Below are 8,233 nucleotides of genomic sequence, written 5' to 3' on the forward strand. Positions count from 1 at the left end.
GCCACCGTGTGGCCACTACGTGATACAACTGCAGCGCCCCCGTGTGGCCACGACGTGATAAAACTGCAGCGTCATCGTGTGGCCACTACGTGATACAACTGCAGCGCCACCGTGTGGCCACCACGTGATACAACTGCAGCGCCACCGTGTGTCCACGACGGTGATAAAACTGCAGCGTTCCTCGTGTGGCCACTAAGTGATACAACTGCAGCGCCACCGTGTGGCCACACGTGATACAACTGCAGCGCACCGTGTGTCCACTACGTGATACAACTGCAGCGCCCCGTGTGGCCACCATGTGATACAACTGCAGCGCCACGTGTGGCCACTACGTGATACAACTGCAGCGCCCCCCGTGTGGCCACCACGTGATACACTGTACAGCGCCCACCGTGTGGCCACTACGTGATACAACTGCAGCGGCCACCGTGTGGCCACCACATGATACAACTGCAGCGCCCCCGTGTGGCCACTACGTGATACAACTGCAGCGCCACCGTGTGGCCACCACATGATACAACTGCAGCGCCCCCGTGTGGCCTACCACGTGATACACTGCAGCGCCCCCGTGTGGCCACCACGTGATACACCTGCAGCGCCACCGTGTGGCCACTACGTGATACAACTGCAGCGCCCCCGTGTGGCCACCACGTAATACAACTGCAGCGCCACCGTGTGGCCACCACGTGATACAACTGCAGCGCCCCCGTGTGGCACACACGTGATACAACTTGCAGCGCCCCCGTGTGGCTACCACGTGATACAAACTGCAGCGCCCACCGTGGTGGCCACCACGTGATACAATTGCAGCGCCCCCAGTGTGGCTACCACGTGATACAACTGCAGCGCCCCCGTGTGGCCACCACGTGATACAAACTGCAGCGCCCCGTGTGGCCCACACGTGATACAACTGCAGCCGCCCCCGTGTGGCCACCACGTTAATACAACTGCAGCGCCACCGTGTGGCCACCTATGTGATACAACTGCAGCGCCACCGTGTGGCCACACGTGATACAACTGCAGCGCCCCCGTGTGGCCACCACGTGATACAACTGCAGCGACCACCGTGTGGCCACTACGTGATACAACTGCAGCGCCCCCCGTGTGGCCACCACGTGATACAACTGCAGCGCCACCGTGTGGCCACCACGTGATACAACTGCAGCGCCCCCGTGTGGCCACCACGTGATACAACTGCAGCGCCACCGTGTGGCACTACAGTGATACAACTGCAGCGCCCCCGTGTGGCCACTACGTGAGACAACTGCAGCGCCACGTGTGGCCACTACGTGATACAACTGCAGCGCCACCGTGTGGCCTACCACGTGATACAACTGCAACGTGTATAAAACTGCAGCGCGTCATCGTGTGGCACACTACGTGATACAACTGCAGCGCCACCGTTGTGGCCACCACGTGATACAACTGCAGCGCCACCGTGTGTCCACACGTGATACAACTGCAGCGCCCCGTGTGGCCACCACGTGATAAACTGCAGCGCCACCGTGTGGCCACCACGTGATACAACTGCAGCGCCACCGTGTGGCCACCATGATACAACTGCAGCGCCCCCGTGTGGCCACTACGTGATACAACTGCAGCGCCACCGTGTGGCCACCACATAATACAACTGCAGCGCCCCCGTGTGGCCACCATGTGATACAACTGCAGCGCCACCGTGTGGCCACCACGTGATAAACTGCAGCGCCACCGTGTGGCCACATGGATACAACTGCAGCGCCACACCGTGTGGCCACCACGTGATACAACTGCAGCGCCCCCGTGTGGCCACACGTGATACAACTGCAGCGCCACCGTGTGGCCACTACGTGATACAACTGCAGCGCCCCCGTGTGGCCACCACGTAATACAACTGCAGCGCCCCGGTGTGGCCACCACGTGATACAACTGCAGCGCCCCCGTGTGGCCACCACGTGATACAACTGCAGCGCCCCCGTGTGGCCACCACGTGATACAACTGCAGCGCCACCGTGTGGCCACCACGTGATACAATTGCAGCGCCCCCGTGTGGCTACCACGTGATACAACTGCAGCGCCCCCGTGTGGCCACCACGTGATACAACTGCAGCGCCCCCGTGTGGCCACCACGTGATACAACTGCAGCGCCCCCGTGTGGCCACCACGTAATACAACTGCAGCGCCACCGTGTGGCCACCACGTGATACAACTGCAGCGCCCCCGTGTGGCCACCACGTGATACAACTGCAGCGCCCCCGTGTGGCCACCACGTGATACAACTGCAGCGCCACCGTGTGGCCACCACGTGATACAATTGCAGCGCCCCCGTGTGGCTACCACGTGATACAACTGCAGCGCCCCCGTGTGGCCACCACGTGATACAACTGCAGCGCCCCCGTGTGGCCACCACGTGATACAACTGCAGCGCCCCCGTGTGGCCACCACGTGATACAACTGCAGCGCCCCCGTGTGGCCACCACGTGATACAACTGCAGCGCCACCGTGTGGCCACCACGTGATACAACTGCAGCGCCCCCGTGTGGCCACCATGTGATACAACTGCAGCGCTACCGTGTGGCCAATACGTGATACAAGTGCAGCAACACCGTGTGGCCACTACATGATACAACTGCAGCGCCCCCGTGTGGCCACCACGCGATACAACTGCAGCGCCACCGTGTGGCCACTACGTGATACAACTGCAGCGCCACCGTGTGTCCACTACGTGATACAACTGCAGCGCCCCCGTGTGGCCACCATGTGATACAACTGTACAGCGCCACCGTGTGGCCACTACGTGATACAACTGCAGCGCCACCGTGTGTCCACTACGTGATACAACTGCAGCGCCCCCGTGTGGCCACCATGTGATACAACTGTACAGCGCCACCGTGTGGCCACTACGTGATACAACTGCAGCGCCCCCGTGTGGCCACCACGTGATACAACTGTACAGCGCCACCGTGTGGCCACTACGTGATACAACTGCAGCGCCACCGTGTGGCCACCACATGATACAACTGCAGCGCCCCCGTGTGGCCACTACGTGATACAACTGCAGCGCCACCGTGTGGCCACCACATGATACAACTGCAGCGCCCCCGTGTGGCCACCATGTGATACAACTGTACAGCGCCACCGTGTGGCCACCACGTGATACAACTGCAGCGCCACCGTGTGGCCACCACATGATACAACTGCAGCGCCCCCGTGTGGCCACCACGTGATACAACTGCAGCGCCCCCGTGTGGCCACCACGTGATACAACTGCAGCGCCACCGTGTGGCCACTACGTGATACAACTGCAGCGCCCCCGTGTGGCCACCACGTAATACAACTGCAGCGCCACCGTGTGGCCACCACGTGATACAACTGCAGCGCCCCCGTGTGGCCACCACGTGATACAACTGCAGCGCCCCCGTGTGGCCACCACGTGATACAACTGCAGCGCCACCGTGTGGCCACCACGTGATACAATTGCAGCGCCCCCGTGTGGCTACCACGTGATACAACTGCAGCGCCCCCGTGTGGCCACCACGTGATACAACTGCAGCGCCCCCGTGTGGCCACCACGTGATACAACTGCAGCGCCCCCGTGTGGCCACCACGTGATACAACTGCAGCGCCACCGTGTGGCCACTACGTGATACAACTGCACAGCGCCACCGTGTGGCCACTACATAATACAACTGCAGTGCCACCATGTGGCCACCACGTGATACAACTGCAGCGCCACCGTGTGGCCACTACGTGATACAACTGCAGCGCCACCGTGTGGCCACGACGTGATACAACTGCAGTGCCCCCGGGTGGCCACCACGTGATACAACTGTAGTGCCACCATGTGGCCACCACGTGATACAACTGCAGCGCCCCCGTGTGGCCACCACGTGATACAACTGCAGCGCCACCGTGTGGCCACTACGTGATACAACTGTAGTGCCACCGTGTGGCCACTACGTGATACAACTGCAGCGCCACCGTGTGGCCACCACGTGATACAACTGCAGCGCCACCGTGTGGCCACCACGTGATACAACTGCAGCGCCGTGTGGCCACCACGTGATACAACTGCAGCGCCACCGTGTGGCCACTATGTGATACAACTGCAGCGCCACCGTGTGGCCACTACGTGATCCAACTGCAGCGCCCCCGTGTGGCCACCACGTGATACAACTGCAGCGCCACCGTGTGGCCACCACGTGATACAACTGCAGCGCCCCCGTGTGGCCACCACGTGATACAACTGCAGCGCCCCCGTGTGGCCACCACGTGATACAACTGCAGCACCCCCGTGTGGCCACCACGTGATACAACTGCAGCGCCACCGTGTGGCCACTACGTGATACAACTGCACAGCGCCACCGTGTGGCCACTACATAATACAACTGCAGTGCCACCATGTGGCCACCACGTGATACAACTGCAGCGCCACCGTGTGGCCACTACGTGATACAACTGCAGCGCCACCGTGTGGCCACGACGTGATACAACTGCAGTGCCCCCGTGTGGCCACCACGTGATACAACTGTAGTGCCACCATGTGGCCACCACGTGATACAACTGCAGCGCCCCCGTGTGGCCACCACGTGATACAACTGCAGCGCCACCGTGTGGCCACTACGTGATACAACTGTAGTGCCACCGTGTGGCCACTACGTGATACAACTGCAGCGCCACCGTGTGGCCACCACGTGATACAACTGCAGCGCCACCGTGTGGCCACCACGTGATACAACTGCAGCGCCACCGTGTGGCCACCACGTGATACAACTGCAGCGCCACCGTGTGGCCACCACGTGATACAACTGCAGCGCCACCGTGTGGCCACTATGTGATACAACTGCAGCGCCACCGTGTGGCCACTACGTGATACAACTGCAGCGCCGTGTGGCCACTACGTGATACAACTGCAGCGCCACCGTGTGGCCACTATGTGATACAACTGCAGCGCCACCGTGTGGCCACTACGTGATCCAACTGCAGCGCCCCCGTGTGGCCACCACGTGATACAACTGCAGCGCCACCGTGTGGCCACCACGTGATACAATTGCAGCGCCCCCGTGTGGCCACCACGTGATACAACTGCAGCGCCACCGTGTGGCCACCACGTGATACAACTGCAGCGCCACCGTGTGGCCACCACGTGATACAACTGCAGCGCCACCGTGTGGCCACCACGTGATACAACTGCAGCGCCACCGTGTGGCCACCACGTGATACAACTGCAGCGCCACCGTGTGGCCACCACGTGATACAACTGCAGCGCCACCGTGTGGCCACCACGTGATACAACTGCAGCGCCACCGTGTGGCCACCACGTGATACAACTGCAGCGCCACCGTGTGGCCACCACGTGATACAACTGCAGTGCCACCACACGGGGGCAGTGCCACTGCGTGGTGTTGGAGAGTACCCACAACATTGACAGCAACACACCGGTGTGCTGGACTCGTAACGAATTACCATGTTTTGTTTAAGTGAGAAACCTTTATAATTGGCTGTGTCGGGTGGTGGCGGGTTTGACATTTATCGTTATGCGATATAACCCAAACAATGTATTTGTGCATTTGTCCACAAGAGGGCAACACGTGACTTTGTAGTTGTGCATAATCTGTAATGCTCATATAACCACCTCAGCCCTATAGCTTTGATTTAATTGAATATCTGGCTTGCATGCCACAATGATTGTTATAATTCAGTTGCTATACTTTATTGAAGGGATTTTGGAATATAAATAAATCCCCCCTCGTGCTATGTTTACCTATGTTTTTAGTACAATTCTTGGGTTTAGAAATTGAAAATGCTTTTGGCCACTAATTTCACGGTGGAAATATTTTTTATCAAACCCTCCGGACAATTTGTAGCCTGCAAATGGTGCAGTCAGGAAATGTAAAAACTGACGCTGTCTCTTGGTTGCAGTGTTATTGACAAGCAAACTAAAGGCTTTTTAGTAATATTTCGCTTCAGGTTTGACTTTTCCTAAGGGAAATTGTATTGACAAATTGTCAAGAATGAACCTTAACAACATTTATTCTGAAATACATTTCGGGAATTTTTTTTTGGAGGGGGGGGGGTTAAGGTTGACAATCACTGTCATATTACACAAAATGAACAAAACGATCGTAGGGAAGTATATATTTTTAAAACCCTCGCAAAAAAATCAATATTCAACGAGCATGGACTCGCCTAAATTATGCATAGGCTGCCGATAATCACCACGCAGGCTGCAATCTAAACACGTGTTGATGCAGGAAGTTAAACTTCATCCCTGTTGGGGATGTGTTACAGCCTCCTCCTCGCCTCATTACAATGAAAAACAATCTGAGGATTTTGCGCTTAAAATAGCTTAAAAGTTTCGCTTAAAAAAGCAAAGGTCAAAGAGTCTAGCTATGACTAACTATAAACACAAGACAGGCCTCGTAACTTTGTGTTGACAAAACATTCCACCGAATGAGCTGGTAACTCACCTTGAGGAGCTGGGAATCCACCTTGACGAGCTGGAAATCCACATGGACGAGCAGGTAATCCACAACACGAGCTGGTAATCCATATGGTCGAGCTGGGAATCCACCTTGACGAGCTGGTAATCCACATGGACGAGCAGGTAATCCACAACACGAGCTGGTAATCCACAACATGAGCTGGTAATCCTCATGGTCGAGCTGGTAATCCACAACACGAGCTGGTAATCCACAATACGAGCTGGTAATCCTAATGGTCGAGCTGGTAATCCACAACATGAGCTGGTAATCCACAACACGAGCTGGTAATCCTCATGGTCGAGCTGGTAATCCACAACACGAGCTGGTAATCCACAATACGAGCTGGTAATCCACAACATGAGCTGGTAATCCACATGGTCGAGCTGGTAATCCACAATACGAGCTGGTAATCCACATGGTCGAGCTGGTAATACATATGGTCGAGCTGGTAATCCACATGAATGAACTGGTAATGCACATGAACGAGCTAGTAATCCACATGAACGAGCTGCTAATTCACATGAATGAGCTGGTAATCCACAACACGAGCTGGTAATGCACAACACGAGCTGGTAATCCACATGGTCGAGCTGGTAATCCACATGGTCAAGCTGGTAATCCACATGAACGAGCTGGTAATCCACCTTGATGAGCTGGTAATCCACATGGTCGAGCTGGTAATCGACATGGTCGAGCTAGTAATCCACAACACGAGCTGGTAATCCAGATGAACGAGCTGGTAATCTTCTTGGTTTTTTCGGTAAAGTCACGTGGAAGGGAAGTAATAAAATAATGAAAATAAAACATAATAAAATAATTCTCACGACGTTTCGGCTACAACGCAAGCAGCCGTCTTCAGGTGAATAATGAGACACTGCCAAGCTAGGAGCTTATATATAAGCTGAGTTGGAGGTGGAAGAAGAGCGCCTTAACAAAATAATGTGCATATCAAGAGGAATTTAGCATATTCATGGGAAATGCGTAGGAGGTGGGCAGGGGGGTTTCAAAGTCATATTATGCCCGTGCATTATGCAGGATTAGCAGCATCTTCGTCTATAATATTACCCTAAGTATTATTCTACCCACCCTACTGTATACCACACAGCTGTATATTCACTATACAATTACGATACTGTATATTACCTTATACATTGTATTAAACATTACAATTTTATACTATTTATTATTATACAATCTGCTATACACTATACCATTGACTATACACTATACTATTACAATGTATAAGGTATAGGGTAGTGTATAGTAATACAGTATATAATTTAATGTTGGGTTTGTCTATGGCAGTATATAGTACGGGGTATACCCGTGTGATGTAAGAGAATAAAGTTTAGCTGGAAGCATATTATATTTTTTGCGACATAGAATTGTAATGTATTACTTACTGTTAGTAGCTCAGCTTATTGGAGAGTATATTTAGTATAGTGATACTATGTAGTTTATACTTTAGTTGTTTACATGGTTGTTTAGTTACTGCAGCTACATACTATTAACATTCCTTCCCTTTATTAATGCTTCCCCCTATCCCCTCCCTTTGATGCTGCTAATCCTGCATAATGCATGGGCATAATATGACTTTAACCCCCCCCGCCAAACCCCCTACGCTTTTCACAAGTGGTACTAATCGCATATCTGCATTTCCCATAAATATGATAAATTCCTCTTGATATGCAAATTATTTTGTCAAGGCGCTCTTCCCCCCTCCATCCCAGCTTAAATAGACTCTGTCTTCTCGACAGACCTGTTCTCCA

This window comes from Lethenteron reissneri, chromosome 39 (assembly GCF_015708825.2).
Source record: "Lethenteron reissneri isolate LAM-NWPU_2019-01 chromosome 39, ASM1570882v1, whole genome shotgun sequence".
Taxonomy (NCBI): Eukaryota; Metazoa; Chordata; class Hyperoartia; order Petromyzontiformes; family Petromyzontidae; genus Lethenteron; species Lethenteron reissneri.